This window comes from Hippoglossus hippoglossus, chromosome 13 (genome assembly GCF_009819705.1).
Source record: "Hippoglossus hippoglossus isolate fHipHip1 chromosome 13, fHipHip1.pri, whole genome shotgun sequence".
NCBI lineage: Eukaryota > Metazoa > Chordata > Actinopteri > Pleuronectiformes > Pleuronectidae > Hippoglossus > Hippoglossus hippoglossus.
The window spans coordinates 12,413,331-12,438,493 of record NC_047163.1 but is presented as its reverse complement, the minus strand read 5'-3'; the positions used below and the strand labels follow the sequence as shown (position 1 = coordinate 12,438,493).

Sequence of the window (25,163 nt, the reverse complement as noted above, 5' to 3'; positions counted from 1 at the left end):
GGGAGACATGTGATGTATGTTGCTCTTTTAGTTTGCCGTGACCCATAACAGTGACGGATATAGCAGCAGCTGTTGTTATGGCAACATAGGCATGCCTGTAGCAAGGCAGACCGCATAGTGAGGACATTACTGTGCAATAGCTGAGACACGCTTATTTCTGCACAGCCATTCGAAATGTAGTGTTTTCATTAGTATGCACAAAAAATAATAATGAGTAAGCCACTGTCACCCAGCATGCTTTGCTCCAAGAGGAAGAGGCTTGATAGACCAGCCCGGGAACAGAAGAAATGCCGCCACAAGCCCACCAAGGTCAGGTATATTGTCTGAATGGCAAATAGGTAACATTAAACGCACACCCTTTATCCATCTATCAAGTGCACATAAATTGGTTATTGATTGTGCAACACATCCCATAAACCTTCCAACAATACGGCATTATGGCTTTGAGATGCATTGTGAAAGTGCAATTCCAATCCCCCCCCCCAACACACACACACACACCTCCACACTCCTCCTCCTTCTCCCTGCCTCCCGGTGTCTCTCCCTCTTCACTCTCCATTGTCGCACTGTGGCTCCCTGAGGAGGCAACCCAGTAATGTGGCCCACATTTAACTAAAATAAGTTTCAATTAAACCGCCATGCAGGCCCCCCCCGACTGTCGCAATGCCCCGGCAAGCATTTTAATTCACGTCATGCCGGCAGCACGGACGGGATGTGACTACGAACACCGTCTTCTTTGCACCGGAATGGGAATTACTAATCCAATCAAGTATCACCGGTGACAAAGGGATTGAAGCAGCTCACTGTACAAAGCACTCTGTACTTTGCAACATAGTTTTTTTTTCTTCCCCAGCTTATAGTCTGTTAATGTGATGGTGCCCAAAGTTGTTGCCTGGGAATGACCACAAGTGTTGCAGCTATTTTTCGTCATGAAATCAAATCATAAATCATTAATCTGGACAACACAAAACTTGTCCATCAATGAAGGGACTTTGTCTCCCCCTAGTGTAAATCTTATTATGTCATCAAATGTAATCACTGAGGTGTTATGAACATCACTTTTTTTCTCTCTCTGTGTTGAAAACCCAGAATAACCCTGCTGCTGTTTGATTGGTGATTTCTGATTTAAAAGTTGCCGATGACTAAGATGTTTGATAACAAATTCAGATATGAGTAATAGTGAATAAATGATCCCGTCTGTTTGGATGTGGCCTGTTCAGAAACGCTCAGCTGTGTCGTGAGCATCGATGCAGCGTGCCCTGTGCTGGCAGACACTGCAGTCAACCGGAAACGCAGGCTATTGATTGCCGATAGTCACTTTGCTGAAGCAGATTTCTATCTGTTTTAGCATTAATGCGTTATGATAGAAGGGAACATATTGATACATCTCAAAGTGAGTAATTTGTATGCTTTGGTTTTGCCTCTCTTACTACAATACCTGTTTTTCTGTGTTGGTAAAGTCCCGACAGGGATTTTCAAAGCATCATGCCAGACCGAGCCGGAGCTAGTTCAGCCAGAGTTCCATGTTTCCTCTATAATTCTTATTCCTGCCATTTTCCATTTCTTTTAGCTGTTGAAGATGACTGCACGCATTTCAAACAGACACTCAGAAATTGAATAATTTCTTCCAAAGAAGCCCTTCTGAGATAACCATGGGCAGCCCACAAATCTTCACACATTTCATGCTGTATACCTCTGGCCAGGGATGGGCTGTTGACTCTGCAGTGCAAAAAAAAAAAAGCCCACACTTTATTCATTCATTTCTGGATTTAGTAAGTTTCAGCTTCATTATAGAGATCCAGCCAAGAAGAAATGAAAGATGTGTTTGGACTGCAAACAATATCTCTTTTAGCAGATATAAATGAAACTGGAATTCAGATTCTCAGACCTAAGAGAAGTTAAAGCCAGACGATTTTCTCCTGATGAGGCTGTGTCGATAACAAATAATGAATAATAAGAGTCGCCATTTGAAATACAAGGCCGGGACAGAGAAAAGAATATGGCTTATTTAAAAAGTTTTGAAAAGTAACAGTGGTTAGCCTCACAGCAAGGTTCCTGTGTCTGGGTGAGTTTTCTACTTCCTCCCACAGTCCAAGGGCGTGAGATTGGAGACTTTAAATTCCCTGAATGGTTTTGTTTGTCTTTATGTCAGTCCTGTGATTTGCTGTCGACCTGTCCCAGTTGTACACTGCTTTACACCCAGCTGGGATTGGCTCCTGCTCCTCCCTAATGCTTAAAGGATAAGCTGTATCGCTACCGGATGAATGGATGGAGAAACATAACAGAACATTGCACATTTAGTTTAAGGACAGATCTGCACAAACGTCCTTCAATGTGCTCATTTAGGCCTTTTATCTAAACGGAGATACACAAGTGTCTCTCTCTGTTTTCTCTCTCTCTCTTTTTGGTTGTATCAATCATTTGTAAAGAGAGAATTTTAGTGTTCGGATTGTGTATAGACTGTGTCACAGGGGGAGTAGCAACCAATTCCAGCTGACACTGGGCGGGAGGAAGGGCTTCACCCTGGACAGGTCACCACAACCACTCACACTGACATTTACACCTATGGTCAATTAACCTACCTTCACCCAGAGAATATCACACAAACATGGGGAGAACATATAAACTCCACACAGAAAGACCCCTGTCCAACTGGGATTTTAACCAGCAACCACCATGCTGCCCAGAATATAAGTGTATTTTCCAAAATATTAAAAATATCCCTCTCTTGCTAAGTGATAGTATTAACAGTCATAGTAATTACAATGGGGTCCTGCTGAGTCAAGACATTTTTGTTCTTGATGTATAATTGTTCACAAGCCAGCTCCAGACAGTTTTCTGACAATAAAATAAATAAATATATCTAGTCACCGTTTTATTATGAACGAGACGCTCCGTCAGCACAATAACACTAATGCCTGTCTGCGATTCTAATTGGTTACATTAGCTCACTATTGTTTGGTCAATATTTGATTAGACATTTACCTCAGCCCTCTCTGACTCATACGTTCTTCAAAGTCAGTACCTTTCACGGAAGAGAAAACTGCTGGCACAACACAACACAACCCGTGTTTAGAATGTGTTTGTCGGCCGTTAAATTTCATCTGAACATCCCTGGTGCACCTCCAGAGAACCCCTCCACTTAAGTTTGATGTAATCTGACTTCGGAGCGTGTGAAAAGTCCCCGTGAATGATTCCTTAGTGCGTGTATAATTATATCAACCTTGCTATTAAGGAGTTGTCGTCCCCCATGTGGTGTCTTTTGCATACAAGCAGAGCACAGAGGTAGTGCTGTGTCTGGCAAACCTGAGAGCTGCTCCTGACTACTGAAAGAGCCGCCTATCTTCCATGGAATATTAATTTACTGTCCTGTAATCCATCAAAGCTCTTTTTTTATAACAGAAGCGGTCTGCTGGGTGTCTCCGTCTCTCCGCCTGTGTCCAGCAGTTGATCATATCTTGAGTCTTCTCGTCGATACCTCGGAGATGTGTTATATTTGTCGAGCAATATTCCTTAAATCTGCCGGGCCTTCTCTAATCCAGTGGCTTCCTTTTGTTTCGTAGTCCCAAAGTTTGTGTTTGTTTATTTGATTCTTGTTTAAATTCAGTGCAGACACAGCAACAGTAGACCTGTAAGGAGCCGTCTATAAACCACATGGAAGACTGTTGCCAGACCGTCAACCTCAATATTTCATACGTATGGATTAGGGGCTGCCAAACATCTTCTCACCAGTGACGTGCGTTAGAGAACACAGTTATGTGTTTGGTTTTCTCAGCAGCTTTAGACCTATATTGTTTCTGATATTGAACGTTTCCTTTATCTGCTTCATCACATTTTTCCGACTCACTGAACCCGAGCCTCGGGTTTTTCACACAATAAGGTTCGTCACCGAGGATTGACACTGAAAGGAGGAGATAGCGTATCCACTACCACATCTGTTTAAAACACCTAATCAGAATTGAATCCATGAATTAAACAGGAACCCCTTCCACTGTATACCTTAACCTTTCCTCCCCACAGGCCGCCTCTCCACATCCATCATCCCATCCTCCATTTCATTCAGCCACATTTCAAACAAGAGGCATCTTTGATTAGCAAGACAAAGAGTACGGCCTTAAATAAAAAGACCATTTACAAGTGAGACTCGGCGAGCGAGGCAGCGACTGGGCCGTGTTTTTCTAATTTGCCATGAGAGGATGGAGCTGGCCCGTGGCACAGTGACGTCGCCGCTCTATTGTTAGTGAAATGAACACCTGGCTGCCAGAGAAGTGTTAAATCACTGCTGTGTGTTTAGCCACACCTGAGGCCCCCCCCCACGCAAAGTGACACAAAGCAGAACATTACATCGCAGCCAGAATGAATCAATCCACAACTGGTCGGTCGATTAGGTGGAAATTTATTGCATGTTGCTATAGGTCTGCTAACTGCAATATCTTTTTTTTCCTGGGAGGAGAGGCCCTGACCATGAATCACAGTCAAACCTGATTATACGGAGGTGAAGCATGGGGAAATTGGCCCTGTGGATTTCTGCGGATTATTTTATGTAGGGAAAAGTTGATAATGGAAAAGGGGAAGGTTTTAAAACATCGCCAGACCTCTGATGAATCCTGCTGCTTTATTACTTTTGCGCTCCACCCAAGGCAGGAGCTGTCTGATACCCTTCTTGACACTACTAGTTATAGGGACCCACCATGTCTGATAAATCTTATTCTAGCCCCGTGGTTGTAAATGCACTCTTCAAGGGCATTCGTTACAAACGATAAACAGAAATGTACGCTCTCCTTCAAATTCAGCATTGGTCTATTCAATGGTGTTTGTTGTGCATCAAATAAACTGTGGGTTTAAGATCAAGTGATGAATATGAGAGTTAAGAATTTCTGCTTTTATTTCCTGATATTTAAATCCAGACGTGTTAAAACAACTCGGGAAACTGCACCTTTTGTTTGAACCCTACCTATTTTCAAGCGAGCAAAAAATATTGGTACATGTGACTGACAGGAGTTTCTTGTTGTCCAGGTGCTGCCTTTTGACTCGACTGTTTAAACATTAATAAAGCTTTGAAAGATTAATCCAATAGCCTTCGGTCTCACCTCGCCTGTATTCGTTGCACAAAAGATTAAAACAGGAAACAGCAGGAAATAAAAGTTGAAAGGCTGAATTCTCTCAACAAAAACAAAGGCACTCACTCTTTCGTTATTTTTAAGGGGTTTCTACATCCCTGTGGATTTAAACTTCATAAAATTCCTCGATACCCTCTCACGCCAGAAGGTTCAATCTGTGGAGGATGACTTTATAGACAGGTAGTGAGAAATAACAGCTGCTCTTCCCATGGAGGGTGGTGAACTCTTATTTCCACGATAAATCCCAAGGCTGTAGCGGTACTAAAGTCAAGACTCCTCTCCACAAATCCTCTGGGATCAATTAAAGCAGGGTGCACAGGAAACGGGAAGTTTATTCGCACCTTTAATCTCTATAAAATGCCAGATCATTTCCTGTGAGGAAGTATTATTTACATACTTTGCAGCTCGGCCCCTTTACCTTGATTAAGACCTCAAGCTCATCTGGCAGAGATGAACACGAGCATCCTCTTGTGACTTTACTAATAATTTGGAGCAGGGACTAATGAACACATCGGATCAATAGCTGAACCACACAGCATGGCTAGTGGGTGGAGTATGCCGTTCACGTCCCTGCAGCAGTTGACTACCAGTGGGAATGGCTGACCTGATCTGCCTCGACTCGGGTCAAAGGTTTTGGAAACAGGAGGAACTGTCAGTGAGTCTCAGGAAGTGACGTCATTGGAAAGAAGGTGCATCACCATCCAAAGCTAATGAATCAGATGAGGCTGTGTGGTACAGAATAGAGTATTTTGGTGTTATGTGTTAGTGAATTTTTATTTATTGTTAATTTACACCTGTGTTTGTTTGTTTCTTTGCAGGATTACAGTGGAAACAACAAAATCCCATTAAACGTGGTGAAAGGATGTGGGTCAGGAAATAACAGAACTGGATCAGCATGAATGTAAGGGGACTGCTGAGCCTTGGCGGAGCTATGTGCTCTGCTGAATGCCGTTCTAGTTTTCCCTGAGATGTTCCAGAAATGACTCAATCCTATTCAAAAGCTGTGTAATGGCAATAGGAAGGTGACAGTGAAAGAATAATATGCGGTGGACTACATATTGAGTTTGTGAATGTTATGAATTGTGTTCTGTTATATGCTGAGATGATTGCACATGGATCTGTCTGTCCACAATTAGATCAATAGAATCAGATATAAGAGTCTACAGCCATGGTAACAGATCTGTGAGAGACTGGACTCCCATTAGAATCCACCCTGTAGGTCATCTGTGCCGGCAGCTTCTTACAACCCACATCTGACAGTCCTGTGCAACAGTGTGGGCGTTAAAATAAGATAAAACGAGACAAGACGAGATAAGACGAGATGAGATAAGATAAGATAAGATGAGACAAGATAAGATAAGATAAGATAAGACGAGATGAGATTAGATAAGACAATATAAGACAATATAAGATAAGACGAGATAAAATAAGGTAAGATATGATCTTTTATTCGTCACACAACAGAGGGATGTGTGTGCTACAGCAGCACAGGGGTTAAAAGATTTAAAAGCATCAGTAAAAATGTCATAAATAAGTAAACATGCAATATTGACATTATGAAATATTCAAATAGAAATAATGCACACAAAGTAAATCATATACATAATATAAACAGAATTGCACGTGGAGATGCATTGCACTGACAACTGAAGTAGTGCATAGTGTAAATGAAATTGCGCCTGAGTGAGTGAGTGAGTGGTGCAGCTGTTTGTCAGGACTCTGGTGCTCGTGGTCGACTGGGAGCGGCGCTGGTTGTAAAGTGGGACAGCAGCAGGAAGGAGAGGGCTGCGATACGTCTCCTTCAGACACTGATCTGCCCAGTGCAATATCGTTCACCCCTTAGTCATTTAGCCCTGAGCTCATGTAGAGTATTTGTTTGCGTGTTTTTATTCATTCCTCTCTCTCTCCGAGGTCCATTTCCCGTGAGTTCTCACAGAGCAAATTAACTGTTAGGTTTACAGTCACTGTTGTTTGTGTTGTAAATAATAAGTAGAGACACACTTTATATACAGAGTTAAAGGCATTGTTTGTTTTTTTTGGGGCTGGTCTGCAAGATTTGTACCTGAACTGCTTTTCATTATAGACAGTGTAATCACTTCTGATCCGTAAAACCATATACAGCATCAGTCTTTGTAAGAAATGCCCCCAAACAACATTTTCATGTTCACAGTCCAATGTATTTTTATCCATTATTGTAACAGAATTTAGAAAATAAAGCTATGAAAATAAAAAATATGTGATCGGCTTTCTCATATTCTGATGCATCAGTCGAGGCAGGTCAATTTACAGCAGCACAGGGAACACTGCGGTTTTACTGAGGTGATTTTATGTGAACTACCTCAAATCCTTTCTATTCTTCAAACACCTCTGGGGATGATGGGGGTCACAGTTCTCATTATTTTGAGGGTCAGGAGCTGAAAACTTGGGAACCCCTACCACAGAGTGTCCCAGCTCGTGAAGGAGCGACGACAGGTTTGATGATTGGGTTGACAGCACGTCAGACAGATTCCTTTCTGTTTCTATTTGATTGTGTAAGTGGTTTATTCTAACCACGACCACTGTTTTTCTGTGACCTTACCCGTGTGCCTATTATTGTAACCATGGCGATAAAAACCTCCATGAAGTTACATTTTCTTACCCAAACCATTTTCTTTCCCTGATCCTGACCAATTCGTGTTTGTACCTGAACATAACTAAACACAGCATTGTGAAAAGGGACAGTGGTTTTTAACAGTTAAACTGTAACACAGGCTCACTAATTCGGGACGTGATCCAAGATAGGTCCTAACAGATCATTTAGAACTGTTTATAAAGATGGACAACAAGACAAACCCACAAAAGAGAAACCAAAGCATCTTGATTGTCCCCTGGTGGCTGGCTGCTCCATGTTAGTGGATTGGACATGGGCCAAAAGTTAAAATACATTTGTCATTATCGCACAAATGTTTGTCCAAGTGTTCATGTTCCCAGTAAGTTGGTTTTAATTCAATTTTGATGCTATAACAATGTCTGGCAGTAGGTCGAACATTGTATCAGTTGAGACCCTGATACCGTGGCTCAATCCCCACATCGCTACTGTGCAGAGATTGGCCAAGATGGCAGCGTTTGTATTTGGGATATCTTGGCTTAATTTCAGGGTGGTAGTGGAAACGCTTTGTCCATCTTTATGTATCAGGTGGTAGGGAAGAACTGTTCTTAGGTACAAGGATGGTTTGAGCTTAATTTCAATGTTAGCACGCTCATAAATGAAAATGCGGATGTTTAGCAGGTATAATATTTGCCATGTCAACCATGTTGGTTACCAGATGGGAACGTCTTGTAGGTATTTGGTCATAAGACATAACGGACAAAACAAGATTTTTTAAAATGTTTTTTGTCCATTGTGTGCCTCTGTCTTGTTTCTTTTCTAAATCTGTCGAGCGTTTAAAGATAAGAAAGAAAAGAAAAAAGAAGGGAAGTGAAGAGAAAACAATAAGAAGATCATAAAAATAGAGAAAATGGAGAGAAAGGCGACAGGCAACATCATTACCTCAGTCTCTCCTCTCCCCCCAGTTTATTTTCCCTAACAGCACCTCTCTGTCACACCTCTCAGCAGTGTGGATCAAATTTACCTCCCCTAGTGAATTTGACCCACACTTCACCATAAAAAATCACTTAACCAAGTGAATTTGATCTGGGTAGATTTGGATCGAGTTACGTGCTGTGCAGCTGTGGGAACCGGTAAAGAAAAGGTGTGACAACAGACCTTGACTGAGGCAAGGCTTTTCTGATAAGAGGAGACAAATTGCTTCCCAGCAGCTGCCTCCAGCCAATTAACCTGTGGACGCTCACAGATATGAATTTTACACTTTCACTGAAAACTGGGAATTACATGAAGTCAAAGTCTGCGTGTGTAACTAATTACCTGTGAAGATAAATGTGAGGAAATTGAAACAGAAACACATCTTTTGAGAAATGTGAGTGTTAATCACTTGTTATTGCAGAAAATCAAACAAAGGCTAATAGGAGCTTCAGGTCTCCATTATCTCCTGAGGTGTGTTTAGACAAAGGACGAATAAGACCCATATTGATTATTTTTACATGTGTCTCAGTGATGATAATGAAAGGAACCAAAATGATTATCAAGTCAGAAATCGGAATCAGGGTTTATTGCCAAGTCGGTTTACAAATGCAAGGAATCTGCTTTGGTGTGTTTGTGCAAGTATAAATAAAATAAATAAAATAAATAAAATAAATAAAAACCACAATTAAATCTAAAAATATTAAAAGCACCACGGAAGGGATTGTGAAATACGTTGTAAATACACACATGAGAATGGATTGTGCAAAGTATAGTAAGTCTGTTATTGTCCACGAGATGTTAAAGTGTCACTGTCACAGACGGGGACGTCAGTGTGGTCCAACAGCCTGATTGATGAGGCCAGCAGCAGTTGGGAATCAAATCAGTACAGAAACAGTCTGTGTCTTTCATTTTATTTCTGTTCTCAAAGAGCTATTAATTTTCACAAGGTCTCCTAATGGTGCGGAATACGTCTGTCTCTGTTCCCGGACTGTGACTGATCTATACACACAGAGAGAATAGCAGGACGGGGTATGAACAAAGGACTTAAGTCAATGCCAGGCAGAGTAGTTGTATATTCTCTTTTCTGCTTATTATTGGTCATTTAAACATGCACACACACACACGCACACACACATGCACACATGCACACGCACACACACGGATGCACATACTGCATGACACATGCCAAGCAGTAATTCATTTCTTGGGGAACGGTTATGCAGGAGCTTTTCCTGTTTCAAGCTTTTCGTAGCTAGACTCAAAATATCAGTCTCTCTGGTCACACGATGAATTATTCTGTGCACTTCTCTCTCCTCTCTGGGAAAGCCAGAGGATAAACTTCAAATTTAAAAGCAGAAATGAAGGAGGAAATACTGTTTGTGTAAGTGAACCTATTACAGAGCTTTTCGAAAAACAAACTCTGTGGCAATAATACAATTGTCTGCCAGTGATTTCTCGCCCCTCGGACAGTACTGTGATTGACGACAGAAAGTCAATTTCCACCAATACTCTGTGTGTGTGTGTGTGTGTGTGTGTGTGTGTGTGTGTGTGTGTGTGTGTGTGTGTGTGTGTGCGTGTGTGTGTGTGTTCATAAATACATTGATTTTCAAATGTGGTGTTTAAATATCATCACCATAGAAAATGAACCACTTCCAGGGATATTTATCTTTTTTCAGCTTATGCAAATACTGCGGCAATAAAAGGGAGTTTAAATTAATAAATGCTGGAAACAGTACAAAGATTAATATGGATAAGATTCGGATCTAAAGGCCAGCGGTTTTCCGATGTGCACACAGTAATGGGTAAAGGGATGAAGCAGGGGAGGCTTGGTGAGAATGCGTGAGGTTGGTCGACCGAGCTCTTAATAGACCTGTGTGATTGCTAACAGAGCAGCAGCAGGAACGTGGGGGGGGGAAACCTTAATGTTGGAGGAGAAGATTGAGCGGTGGAGATGCAGTGGATGAGTTCAAAATCACTGATGCTCAAGAGGAAACCAGGGGGGATGGGCTTAGGTGACGCTTACTCTGCGGTCGCTAGGCAACAACAAATGTCCACATGCCGATTAGCAAAGCAGCTAACATTTGTTTGCCGCTGCTTAAGTGTAGCCATTCAACAGCAGGTATTATGATGCAAATATCCATCTGTACCACTCGTCCTTTGAGGGTCGCGGGGGACCTGGAGCCATGATGCAAATATATATAATAAAATAAAATACTTGAGAAAATCCCTTCATGTACTTGCATCATTCATCTTTCTTTGCAGGACCATTGCACTCACTTGTTTGTGCACTTTGCGTACTTTCTTGTCTTTGTGCATGGTGTACGAAAGACGTGAGTTACAGCAGCAGTTGGGATTTGGTTCTAAGTTTTCGGACTTTTGACGTGTTGTCTGCAGAGGCACTGAATTGGCTGCCGGAGGACTTGCCTCGCCGTTCGTTGTAAGATCGTCAGACAGAAGTTTTTCTCTTGGATTGACAAACTTTTCTCTGGGACAGCCCTAAATCACACAGTGTAGGAGAATCTCCAGACTTCGCCATCTTTACTGTTGTGCGTGCAGAGCTCCGTTTTCATTTTATTCACTGTCATGCAGCACGTCATTGAAGCTGTCAGATTAAGCAAGTGATGGTAAAATAAGAAAATAAAAAAATCTAACAAGCTGGTATGGATCGGGATCCTCTGAGTCGTCCAGATGCTTTGTTGTTTTCTTGCACTACGACAAACTACTCCTGACTGGATGAGCAATTTCTTTTTAATTTGCACCCAACGCTCATTTCTGCTGTCACTGCAGAACGCCATGGCCCTTGTCTGATCGCAGATTATTATGTAGCTAAGCCCATTAATAATTGAAATGAAACCAAAGCAAACTATATCAACCTTATTCTGCGATGAGAAAAAAAGTTAATGGTCGTTCAATATGAATAATTTGTGTTACTCTGCAATTATCTTGTTTTTAAGAAAGCAGCCTTTTGTCCAAAGTTTTGCAGAGAGGCTTTCATAGGACGTCCACATTCCAACTACCTCAAAGTCCTCACCACTTTAAAGTGACTCTGCAGCAGGAGTTAGAAAGCAAAAGCTATATCACTAACACTGACACATTCATTCTAATTGAGTGTAACTTTCAACTTCTAGCCGGCACCCTCACCACATCAGAACTCATTAGTTGGGGAACTTGTGCAGTGCTGTACTTGGTGTTTTGGCAGTAGAAGAAAAAGAGTAATAATGAGCTGTGAACAGGATAGTGTTGCTTCTATGTCCTTAAATTATACTTTAGTTGTCTTTCTTCTTTCCTGTATGTAGAGATAGTCCCAATTCTCTTCATTGACACGTGATTACCTCCGATAAAGAGGTTATGTTTTCCCTCATTTCTGTTGGTTGGTTTGTTTGTTAGCAAGATTACACAAAAACTACCAAATGGCTTTGCATGGAACTTGGTGGAAGGATGTGTTATGGGTGGACGAAGAACCCATTGGATTTTGGTGCAGATCCAGATTATGGGGCCAAGCCTAGATTCTTTTTTCTTCTTCATTTTCTTATTTTTCTAAACATTGTGAGAGTTTTTCAACAATTCTGTTTTTTTCCCCCGGGAATAATTCACAGATGGTGATGCAAAAATCAGGCACATTTAGGGAATTGATATCTATGAGTGTGTGATAGTTGTTGCAGCTTAATTTAATGTAAGGGGACTGTTGGGTCGGAAGGTATGCGCTCTACTGAGGGCCATTCAAGTGCGTTATTGCTGTTTGTCTGTTTGTTAGCAGAATTATGCAAAAACTACAATTTTCATAAAATTTTGTGGAGGAGTGGGTGTGACCCGAGGTAGAACCCATTACATTTGAAGCGGATCAGGATAAACAGGCAGATCCAGGAATGTTGGGGCGATAGCCTTGGCTGGGAGAATTGCGGGATTCAGCAAAAACTGCAAAACCAATTTCCACCAAACTAAATCTTGGTGCGGTTTTAGAGGCGGGTACAGTTTGTTTTTTTCTCACTTACCTTCACTATATTTTATGAAAAATATATTATTTAGGGTCTCAGACAACTTTTTATTTTTTCAATCACGTGTAGGATTCATGTGTAGAATTATGTTCTCCTTTTGTATTCATTGGTTGTACTGGTTGGTGGATACATTTAATACTATGATTACATAATAGTTATTTCTCCAACAGCATTTAGTTTTTCCACCTTGAGTTTTGTCTAATTTTCCTCAATGTGCTGATCAGTCATCTTTATAAACTGTGCCAGTGGAATAACTCGCTCATATCCAAGTTGCCCTTGAGACCAACCATGGGGACACTTCTGCCCACTTCTTGGCTCTATCATCAGACATTAATTGATTGTGATGGTTGTCAAGGTCCAACTGAGCGACAGTCAATAACACATTAACTGGTGAGGACTTCTGTCACCAGTCATGTCATTGGATACACACCATACACACATGCAGTGCACACGAAACACACACACACACACATGTTGTAGACATGCCCACTAACACACTTACATACACACACACACACACACACACACCAATCAAGCGGCACCATCACAGAGGGACAGGGGACGCCACCTACTTTCCAAGTCGTGCTGTGCCCTGCAGACCCGAATGGCTGCGCTCCTCTGTAACAAACATCTCCCTTTAAAGACTGCATCACTAAATATTTCAAAAAGCGTTATTTGCCCAGATCCACTCATTGAACGTGCTGCAAAAACACAACCCACAAAGTTTGTTTGCACACATAAGCACTGGTGTTTGGAAGGTGCGATGCTCGTGGTACGAAATCCTTCTGGAGGGTCATGGTACTTGATTACAACTGAATAAACCCTTTAATAAAATTGCATAAATGAATCCCGAGCACACTTCTTTTTTTTTTTTACTGTATTCCCTGAAGCTTTTGACACAGCAGGGTACTTCAGATCTTTCCTTTGTAATGTCATTTCACATTATTCATGGTGTCCCCCCCCCCATCCACCATCCATATGTGTCTCTTTTTCATTCCTCCCCTGGCCCCCCGCCATCCCATCTTCTTATCTCGCCCTTTCTCTTCCCCTCCTATCTCTTTGAATCCACTCTCCACATCCTCTCCTGCCTCACAGAATTCATGTGGCAGCGGCGGAGCTGTGGCTGTTGTGTGCTGTGGCGCTCCGATCAAAAAAGGACACTAAAGACTAATCAACACACAAGTTGCACACACACACACCCACAAACACAAACACAGATTTAGAGTGAAATAGGAATTTTACGACACAAGCAAATGACATCTAGAATAGCTCCTGACGGGCTCCCACTCTGAGTTGTCCCAATGGACGTGCTGACTTCAGTGTAACATTAAACTTCTGAGAAAAAACGCTGATGTGAGAAAAGACATAATACACGGAAAATACCGCGATAGCATAGTGCTGAAGAAATGCCATTAATAAGGAGGGAAGAGGAGGGCGAGAGGGAGGGAGAGGTGGAAATGGCAAGACACAAAAAGATGACTTTCTGCTTTGAGATGAAAGCGGCAGCGGAGTTACAGCGTGGCCGAAAGAGGGTGAGGAAAGAGAGATCAAAAGGAAGAAAAAAGAAAAAGATGGAGTGTGAGAAAGAGAAAGGCGGCGTGACAGTTTTGAAGTTGACAGGCTCCGTGGACAAATACGAGCAGTGCATAGGCTCCCTGAGGATGTGTGTCGAGAGTCCGGGGGAGACAACGCTTGGGAACACCAACACTCCCTGGGCAAGGAGACCTCTCGCCTGGTCCAGACTCCTTATGTAAATACAGATCACAGTTTCTCTGTGTTTTGGGGGCGATTAATATCCCTACAAATGTAGATGAGGAGAATGCTTGCACAGATTTAAAAAAGTATATATCCTCCCTGTGCCGTGGCTGAAACGAGCGCAGTGCCAGTTTGGACATGAGAGGAGCGAGGCTGAAAAGAGCAGCGTTGTAATGTAAGCAGGTAAGTCTGAACCAGCATGTGCAGCCATTACACTGTCGTGAAAATCAATTGCGTGGCCTTTGACTCGGGCTATGCATGCTTCAGTTACACTCCCGGTGATGCAGGTGGAACGTGCTGGCTAAACTGTCTCTGTGGGACTGGGTTTTAGACATGGTTCATTTCTCCATCCTTCATGTGCTTGTTGTTTGCTGACACATCTACAGAGGTCCGTGCTCCCGGGCCCTCCTCGTCATTATTTTTCCTTGAGTAGTGCAGAATAGGGCCTGTTTTCAGTCACAGTGCCTGGCTTTGATAATTGCAGGAATGAATTAAAACATTTTCGCAAATAATAGCCTGTACTGCTCCTCCATGACCTTCTCCAGCAAATAAAATATTTAGCTGCAGCGATGGATCCACTTGTAGCTAATTAGAGAAGGGCACCGTGGTCAGGTGGAGAGATCTGACAGTGGATGGGGATAAGTGCAAAGGCCCTTCATGTGGGAGATAACTGCAGTAAATCAAGTAGAATAAGAGATACTGTGGATTCTCTTACTATTCTAGGTATTTGTTTTTCTTAGTATCACATATTAATCACAACAATAGTACAAACTACTGGCAGATCAAGTGGCCTCAGTGTAAAATATGCAGTATATACAGTGACAGTACCTTTCTCAGCATCCGTCAAGCCTGAAGAAGAAGATGGACGACATGACTGCTCCCCAAATGTAAAGCAAAATCATCTTGATCGCCCCCTGGTGGCTGGTTTCAGTGTAGGTCACCTCCCCCATGTTAGTGAATGGGACATGTAGCAGACTAAATAGTCAAAGTACACATCAGATAAATATTTCTGTCGTTTTATTAGTTATTTAATGTTTAAAAAAAACAACACTATGATCACTACTGTGCAGACATTATTTAGGATATTTCAGCTTCATTATTGTCCGTCCGGAGGAAGTGCACATGCGTTGTTCATCTCTATACACAGTCTGTGGGCCCACCTCTGTGCTGTCAGTATCCAATAGTGGGGGGGTGTGCGTACACAGCACGCTCTCACGTGCACCCTGTATGACAACCACACAGAGAGCGGGCCTACAAGGAGGCATTTAAATGTTTATTGGTTCTGTTTATCATCCACTGGTCCACCAAGGCAGTGGCTCGCCGCACCAGTATATGTGCCAATGGTCCCGATGGCCACTTGAAATGGTTCAACACAGACATTCAGGTTCTTTATTGAAGCACTGATATCAGGGTTCTTTTTCAAATTGTGTTTCTTACACTTTTCTCTTGTCTTGGACTGGAGCCAGGCTGATAGTGGTAACCACTACAATCCAGTCTTTGAGACAGTGTGCCAACACTAATGCCACTTGGAACAGTGCTGAAATACAAAAGCTATAGAACTGCTCCTCGGTCTCTCTCTCTCTCCTCTTATCCTGTCTTTCCCCCTCTCCCCCTTCTCTCCTCTCTCCCCATTTCTCTCTTTTTAAAACCAGCCGGTGAAGGCAGATGTTTGCCCGCCCTGAGTCTGGTTCTGCTAAATGATTCTTCCTATTAAAAGGGAGTTTTTTCTCTATTCCCTGCCACCAAGTGCCTGCTTATTGTAGGAACTGCTGGGTTTCTCATTATATTATTCTTAGGGCTTTGACCTGACTCTGCTTTCAGATGTATGTTGTGGTTTGTTGCCATACAAACACAATGGAATTGAAAGTAAATTAAATGCTCTGGGGTTTGAATAGTTCTACTTTAATGCAACAAGTGGTAATGAGACATTTAATGTGAGTGTTACTGGTTTTGTTGTGGTGTCAAAGTTGATCTCACTCATCCATAAAACCAAGTTGGCACGGTGTGACAGCACATCCCTTTTGATTTGCACTCAGGAATCATCTCTCAGACACTATCCAGTCACCACCTTCACCACACTGAGGCCAGGTATAGTAACACAGCACCAATGGCCCCATTTTTCATGTTGCAGTCAAGTCCAGGACAAGACACAGCAGAGGCTCTCCACAGCTCTTCCTGACGTAGATGAATTGCAGCTCCCCGGTGTCAGTGGGTGTCCTGGATGAATCTGATTATTCTTGGGGTATTTTCCACCTTTGTCAGGTAAGACTGCTCCTTCCTCCTCCATCTCTCCATGCCGACACTTGTGATTTTGCACTTTGGCACCTTTAAGCTGATCTAAAAAAAAAATCTTTCCCTCTTGACCTTACTTTTCTCACCATCTCTGCTCATTGTCCTTTCTCCTTCTCTCTCCCCCTCTCCCACTCAGGAGGAAACCTTCACACTTGGGCTAATGATCACATCATAGACTCATATCACTGCTCTCGCTAGCTCCCAATTATAGTCGAGAGTTGGCTTCTTTAAAAGACGGATCCTTATCCTCCTGATACCGAGGGCACTTCAACCCCTGCCGCCTTCATTACCCAAGGTTCTCTGTTTGTCTGTGCGTCTGCCAGGCTTTCTGGCCCATTAGCCTCTCGTCCATCCATCTGTCTTTTCTTTCATCTCTTCCTCTTTCTTTCTGTTGCTGTTGGTTTCTTGCTTTTTTTCAGTGGACAAAAAAGTCTCCATCCAAACTTTGCTCTCTTCATCAAGCAATTTCAAGCGTAGGAACCCACGGACTCAACTTTTGTTGAAGCAGTGAGATACAAGGGAGATAATTCCTCATGCTGAACAAATGAAAAATGACTTTTTTTTAATGTAACTGTGCTCTTTAATGGCGAGAAGGATGTTTCATTAAACGGAAGAGGATTTATAGGCATGGTCTGCTGAAGTTCTTTGAAATGCTGCAGAATTAACATTCAGTTTGAAGCTCTGTATAGTTTCATCACTGTTGTCAGGACTGTTGGCTAGAATAAATCATATACATTGTTGACTGTTGCAAAAGAATCACCAGCATATTTGCCTCAGCCACTGCAGCTGAAATTAAATGAGGTTCTTTTAGGCAAGCAATGGACTACTGGGTTTAAAAAGGTTTAATTTGCATATTCAGGAGAAATGGTGTATGTGTTCCCTTTTTCCCACAAAATGACAAATCACAGAGGAACAGATAAATGAAAACAAACATATATTTCATTACCTTCTGGATGATACTCACTTGAACCGCAGTGATAGAGATGTGAGATTTTTTTATATGACACACATCTTCTTTGTATTCTAAACCAGCCCCAACGATGCACTAGACCTGAGAAACAAACACAAACACAACACCTTACCACAATGTTAACTTTTTGTAAACCTTATCCTTTCACTTCTTTCAAGCTGTGTGTGAAAGAAGTGTGTGTGTGTGTGTGTGTGTGTGTGTGTGTGTGTGTGTGTGTGTCACGTGTGTGTGTGTGTCACGTTAAAAGATGAGGGTCAGTGTTGAAAACAATGTCTGTAGGAGTGTGTGGGTAGTAGCAGAAGCGTCACCAGCTGTAGTACTACGCAGGTCACATATAAACCTTCACTGAGTGTGGACAAGTAGCGTGTTTGTGTAAAAGCCTTGATTCTTTTCTGATGATGATACTGTACTTTAATTGAGATGTAGCCTAGTAACCATATGACTCATGTATTCAGGAATATTTGATTTGATGTGACAACATTTGCATGTTTTATCCATCCATCATATACACCGCTTATCCTTTGAGGGTCACGGGGGGGCGGCGCCAATCCCAACTGGCATTAAGTCCTTGGGCAGGTCACCAGTAAGACCTACATACACTTATGGTCAATTTAGAGTCTCCAGTTAACCCGTCCCCAATCTGCATGTCTTTAGACTTTGGGAGGAAGACAAAGTACTTCCTGCCACTGTTTAAGAAAAAGATTTTGTTGGTATTTTGGGAAATTTGCTGAGGCATATTTGTTTTCTCACAGAGAGTTTGATAAGATTATTTGTCCCATTTGAAGTGGAGCCAAGCGATGTTAGGTTAGTGTAGCATAAAGATTGGAGTGAGAGGAATCCAACAACTGTGGCTCTATCTAAGCATAACACAACACAATCTTCCTACCAGTTCCTCACCTACCACAGCTCATTATAATGACTTTATTGTCATATCTTATTTGTGCAATTGTATAACCAAGTCCTGTAGTTACTAGGCAACTAGTAGAGCCAGGAACTTCTTCAGTCACAACTTTGGTACAGATTAGACAAGAATATATAAATGAACTTTAGAGGTAATGGGAAGCATATATTGTAACTGTTTACCACTGTTTTCATTCTGTATCCTTAACTTAGCTAATCAGCTGGTCCACAATCAGTCATGAGTATCAAGTTTTTAATTCTCAACCAGAAAATGTAAAAAAACTTTTCTCTGAATGTCAAAAATTAGTTCAATCCATAGACTCTACATAACGATGAAAACATGACAGCTTCCAAAAGTAAATCCAAAGTGTCTTGATCGCAACCTGGTGGCTGGCTGTGGTATAGGTCATAAATCCTGCCTCCTCAAGGTTAGTGGATGGAACATGGATCAAACTAAAAATTCAAAGTATACTTAAACATTTTTTCTGAAAGATGGTTTCAGTCATTTTAGATAGTTCTTATCACACTGATGTTTGTTCAAGTGTTCATTTTTCCAGTAAATTTGATTTTAATTGGTTATTTGATGCCATAAAAACAGGGTGAAACCTCATGATTGACAGATGATTGGTGGAGCTCACGAATGGACCGAACTTGGCTACCATGGTTCCATCCCCCAATTGTTACCGTGCAGACTACAAATGAGCAAGATAGCAGCTTTCATATCCGGTATATTTTAGCTCCATTTGGGAGGAAATGGAGATGTGTCGTCCATCTTTAAATAGGCCTATACAGTCTGAATGCTCAGCTACGATAATCATCTGGTGGCTGTAGAGCGTTTAACTTTCAGCAAGAATGTGAATAAACACATTTCTCATAAACAATTATTTCCAACCGCAGTCTGGTGGTTTTTCACTTCTAGAAGTTGCAGCACGCACAACGCCTTTGTTCCGTTAGCATGTGAGAGGATCCACGATTATTACCCACAGAGTTCATCTCACCCTCCCTTCCACTTATGTGGAATACAGAGGTGAGAAAGGGACGATTACCATAATTCCTTTAATATAACATGACAGGTGTCCCTCCGTGGCATTGAGCCCGCATGGAGCTGATTAAACCACGGGCAGAGCCTCAGAAGGGAGTTAGCGCTTCAATATGCCGAACAATGCAGTCGGGGAAGTCATTCACATGTCACAGCTCCACCAGCAATGTGGTGTATGAGGATTGTTTATGTTCTGTTATCTTTTGAACCTTTTTCTTTTTATGTGTTGAAATAGCTGTTTGCTTTTATCATCAATTAAAACCAAGCCAAGAGGCGCGCATATTTCTATCTATCTATCTATCTATCTATCTATCTATCTATCTATCTATCTATCTATCTATCTATCTATCTATCTATCTATCTATCCATCCATCCATCCATCCATCCATCCATCCATCCATCCATCAATCACTAAGGGGAAAAAAAGGCTTTTCATTCCCAAACCTGCCTGCAATCAGTTCCAAGCGGAGTGAAAGGACACATGAAAGCAGACAAACCCTCTCTGTACTCAGTCATGGGTGGTCGTAAAGCTAACAAGCTTGTTAGTGAATGCAAAGGCAACTCCCAGTGCCCCATCATACTGTCCACATGCTGCTGGGCCTGGCAGCTTCAGCAATGGGTGACCTTGAGCTCCACTATTGCCTAACTGTTTTCTGTTCCCTCAGCCTTACATCTCCTCCGTCACATTGTTAAGACGATGCTACACTTTGCATCTATTCCTCTCTCGGGCCGTCATCAAGCGATATGACTTTAAAATTTGCACCATCAATTATTTACCTGACGGCTCCTCCTCCTTCGAGACTTATGTTTCATTCGGTGCATCACTTTTCTTCCCTTCCTCCAATTGGGATGAAATGTAACTACGGAACGAGATGGAGAGTTGCCACGAACACTGCGGGGCTCCACTAAAGGGTAATGAGTAAAGTTCAGTCGCACATTACACAGGAATATGGTGTAATTAATCAGGCTTATGAAATAAACATAAATCTTGCCTGGTGAAAGCAGCTTCTTCCATTGGCGACATCTTTCTCTCATAAGTTCCTCTAAAATTCATAATTACTCTGCCTCAGCAGACCAACTAAATCAGTATCTGTTATAGGAAGAAAAAGTTGCACTGTATTGAGTCTCTGGGGTAGCAAGTGATTTGTCTTGTAATTAAATTAGACTCTTTTTTTTAATCTGAATTCGCTTTATCATTACCATTTCAAAGTTTACTCTAATTTCCCTTTTACTGTCTCATCATTTTTCTTTCTTTTGCATACTTTGTTTCCGAGGGTTTTGTTGCTAAGCAGCTTTGCACTCAATTTTGTGGTTAGCACAGCTTTCACCACAATGAATATATATTTCATCATTTGAATTTCCTTAAAATAACTTCCACCCCTTCATAGTTTAGTTTAATTGTATTTTCTGTCATTCGTTTTTTCTCCCTCTTGGTAATTGTCTCTTAAATTTTCAGGCCGAGCAGAATTTACAGTAACTGTGAGTTCTTCTTCTAAAATTAATGAGTAAAAGCAGTGACTTTGGTTTTACAGCAAAAGGAAACGCTCGATTAAATCTGTTTTTATAATTTGGTTCTACTCTGTTTTGTCTGAAAGGCTGAAAAGTAACAATGTGTTAATACCTTATAAGGTCCATACCCAGCTCTCAGTGGAAGGCCAGTTTGTTCCTACTAAAGACACAAATCGTTAATAACTTATCACAAATATATCATTTGATTTCTAAACAAGACAAAGAGTCTGCAACCATGGCAGGTCTGTGAGGCTGTGGATTGGCATCATGGTTCTTGGATTCATAAGCTGACGTCAGTATGCTAACATAGTCACAATAACAATATTAAAATGAAGATGTCAGAATTATTTTAGCAATTTTCCTGAATTAGCTCTGAACATAAAATGCATTTTCTAAATTTCAGGGGAATCCGTTCATCCCAAAACCTCCACCGTTATCGACAACCATTATCAACCACTTATCCTTTAAGGATCACAGGGGGGGGGCAGAGCCAATCCCATCTGACAGGCAAACGGCGGGGGAAAAACCTCCAGGCCAATTTATAGCCTTCAATTAACTAAGGCTTTGTGGAGAACATGCAAACTCTACACTCTGGTTAAACTGGGGTTCAAACCCAGAACGTTCTGGCTGTTAGGTGCCAGTGCGGACCACTGTTCCACCTCCATCCTCCAACATCATGGTTAAAAATAATATCCAAAAGCAGCTGACTTCTGTAGTCTCTTGGAAATGTTATGCAGTGTTTTAATTGGGGTCTATTTTCAGCCGTGGATTAATACACATTTTTTTTAACCAGCAAGTGGCTTCGCTGCTTGTGTTCCTCATCATGAAGTGTTATTTTGTCACCTAATGCAATGATGTGGCTAAGTGATGTCTTTTAATATTGTCTGGACAACCATGCAGGTATGTAAGTAGCACTGAGCATAACAAGTATATTGCTGCACAGGCAATAAGTGTCTGTAGGGTCCATTTGTTGTTGTTTGGATGTGTCTGTGGGATTTGTTGTCAATAAGAAAAGTATTTAATATTGGCTGCTTTAAGCTGCTCCCTCTCCCTTGCGTGAAAGGAGCACATCTCTCGTATCCGAATATCTCTTCCTCGTCTTTATCTCCCCCCCCCTTGCTCATCGCTCCTTAACTCCTCTCTGCAGTGCCTCTGCTGTCACCCAAACAAGCAGCCGTGCCTCTTTGTCACTCTTGTCTCACGCAGCAAACAGTATGTCAGGTTTTAGTGCCAGCGCCGGCCAGGGAACGAGCCTCAGTGTCAAGTGCAAGATGTCACACAAGCTTATTTGGTGGTAACCAGTGGTAATATCATAAATTCTTTATGGGATGAGGTGAACTTTAAAGCAATGACTGCTGGTGCATAAAATATGATTCACTTTCAGGACCTTCCTGCGTGGCTGGGACGTCTGTGTGTGTGTGTGTGTGTGTGTGTGTGTGTGTGTGTGTGTGTGTGTTTGTATGTGTTCATGCATGAAAGAGGGAGTGAGAGTCCTTTCTCTCACGGCAGTGTCCCGCTCGTTGCCAGGTCTGTGCCTTTCCCCCGGCTCACCTCGAGTTGGCATCCGCCCGCTGGTGGTGGCTCTGATATTTTGGCCAGGCCGACAGAGATGTTAAGAATCTACACAATGTCTTTCCGAGCCCTGTTCGACATGCGGCTAAAAATGGATGCCAAATCCTGGAGTGAGCTCAGCCCTCTGACACAAAGATTATATGCAATTTTGTGAAACTCTCGCCTGGGAGAAATCCTTGCAGGATTATTAAACGTTTCATTAGCATGACATGAGGTTCAAGTCGGTGTGTAAACTGAGCAGCGTTATCAAAATTGTTGAGGTTTTATTTAGCGTTCTGCAAACATCCACTCACCAATACAAGTTAATGGAGGCCATATCAGGCAGCACCAGGCTAGTGTGTTGCCTTATGGCAGTCAGCAGTTCGATGGGTTTGTGCCTTCCACAGCAGAGGAGCCTGTGTGTACTGTAGTGTGTATGAGTGGAAAGTGTAAACTGAGATTTTACTATCTGCTGGAGTACAGACGTCCACATGAGATAAATGCTGGAAAAAAACATTCCTTGCTGAGGTTTTATCACTAATCTGCAGTATTTCATGCACAGCAAAGATTTTAGATGTTGTTATGTAGTGTTTAGCTTTATCCAAATTCCCTCAGTCCGTGTTGCTTTGGTTACTCCTACCAACATATCAACAACAAGCCTCAGACAACATCTGCTGTCTTGTTGCATGTCGCTGGACATTTTTGAAGGAGCAGACGGCAATAATAGCATCAGGTAGCGTTCAGGAAGTAGGAAAGTCTGGTACTCATAATACATAATATTTCTGGCAGTTGTATTATTGTTGAGGCTTTTGTTGCACAGAAAGTGCCAAAATTTGGAATATAAAAGAAATCCGTTTTTTGTCTGCTTTTTTTTATTCTTAGCTCCCTGATATTCCCTGAATTACTTTTCTTTAAAAAATATTCTTGTTTAAAATGTGAAAGATAAAAACTACTTCAGATGTTTTTATAAAAAACGGTGTATGCAGGAATGTATCTTTTATGGGATGGTAGATGCAAATCATAGGGGATATATATGATGCAACTGTTACTACAAATAAATACAGAGATAATGATAGACAAGCCTTTTTTCAGTGCTTTAATTCCACAGTAAATTCAAGACACAGTAGCTGGGTTACAGGTTGGGTGCAGAGCAGCATTAGCTTCTCAGGCTATTTTTGATGACAGCTCTGCAAATGAATATGTACCTGAAGCTACTCATTATGAGGAATGTGTTTTTTCGGGGGTAGAGGTGCAATTAGTTGTTCCAGGAGAAGTTATGAGCGAATCTCATGCAGTTTCCTCTCCAGCTTCCACACTTGCTTGTTACTATAAATGAGTGAGCCGAAATTGAAAGCATAAGGTCTCCAATTGCATAGACGCTGCCCTGCCATGAACTGAACTATTCCATCTTTGTGTGCCCCTTTCTCTTTGTCGGTTGGTCTGTTTTTGTTCCCAAAGAGAATTATCCGGTTTATGTGTCTGAAAGTTTTGGACGGGCTTTGTTGTGAAGTACTTTCACTGAACCTACCAGCCTTCATGTTTGTCCGCATTTGAGTCCGGAAAATCTTTGAAGTACACGATTTTCAGCTTCTGTGGCTGTGACGAGGAAAGAAAAGCCCACGGATTCTTCTTCAGCTGAAAACCCCACAAAACTGAAGATGCCACATCTGTGAATCCATACTTTGTGAAATAACTGCAATGGCATAGTAGACCAGGAATTGACTGTGATCAGACATACTTGTGCTGACTCATTGGAAGCTGCAGTTGGCTGTATATAACATACAAGAGTATAAAATATAAATATATCAGTCTACACAGATAATTATTCATAAACGACGTAAAACACTATCTATAGATGTAAAATTTCATGATTGATAAAAACATTTTGTATTTATTTGCAATAATATGCTCTGACAAGCACGATAATTTGAAAATAAATTGAAAATATTATTTAATCTGCTTTGATAATGTTGTTTTTCCCTCCATGCATTTACAGATTAGTGCTTGCCTCATTGCTAGTGCAATAGCGTAAATCATTTCAAACTGTGTTATAGTAATTATCCATTTTGTGCAGAACCATACCCACAGCATCTGTAATGTCAGCATTTTGTGTGGATGTCAATCAGTGAAGTTGCACATGAAAAACCATGTCCCTTCAGCTGCATGACTGCTTTGGTTAGCTTCTCCTCGGGCTGGGAATGTTACTAAGACTGGTGGAATGAATAGTGCAGCTCAGTGAGTGGATGGGTCGCTTTTACCACCGCACGCCAATCAGTGACCAAATCAGTTTCCCGGCATCCACATAAACATTTGACCTCAAACTGAATTTTGCCACTTTTATCTTGCGGTAATGAGAACAAGGTTCTGTGTTTATTATACTGTACTTAGTCCACAGGGCTCGCAGCTAAGGAGTCAGTCAATTACCTCGGCCGTGTGCTGGGTTGTAATATGTCAGGAGTGGGGAGGGCTG

At 41.8% G+C, this 25,163-nt stretch overlaps 1 protein-coding gene across 1 annotated transcript in view; it reads left to right on the top strand.

Moving 5' to 3' along the window:
- Positions 1-21,984: 21,984 nt before the first annotated feature.
- drd2a (dopamine receptor D2a) overlaps positions 21,985-25,163 on the top strand; it is a 43,303-nt gene continuing 40,124 nt past the window's right edge. The window contains exon 1 of the mRNA XM_034604871.1: positions 21,985-22,042. The gene's annotated coding sequence lies outside the window, so the exon portion shown is untranslated. The remainder of the gene's footprint in view (positions 22,043-25,163) is intronic.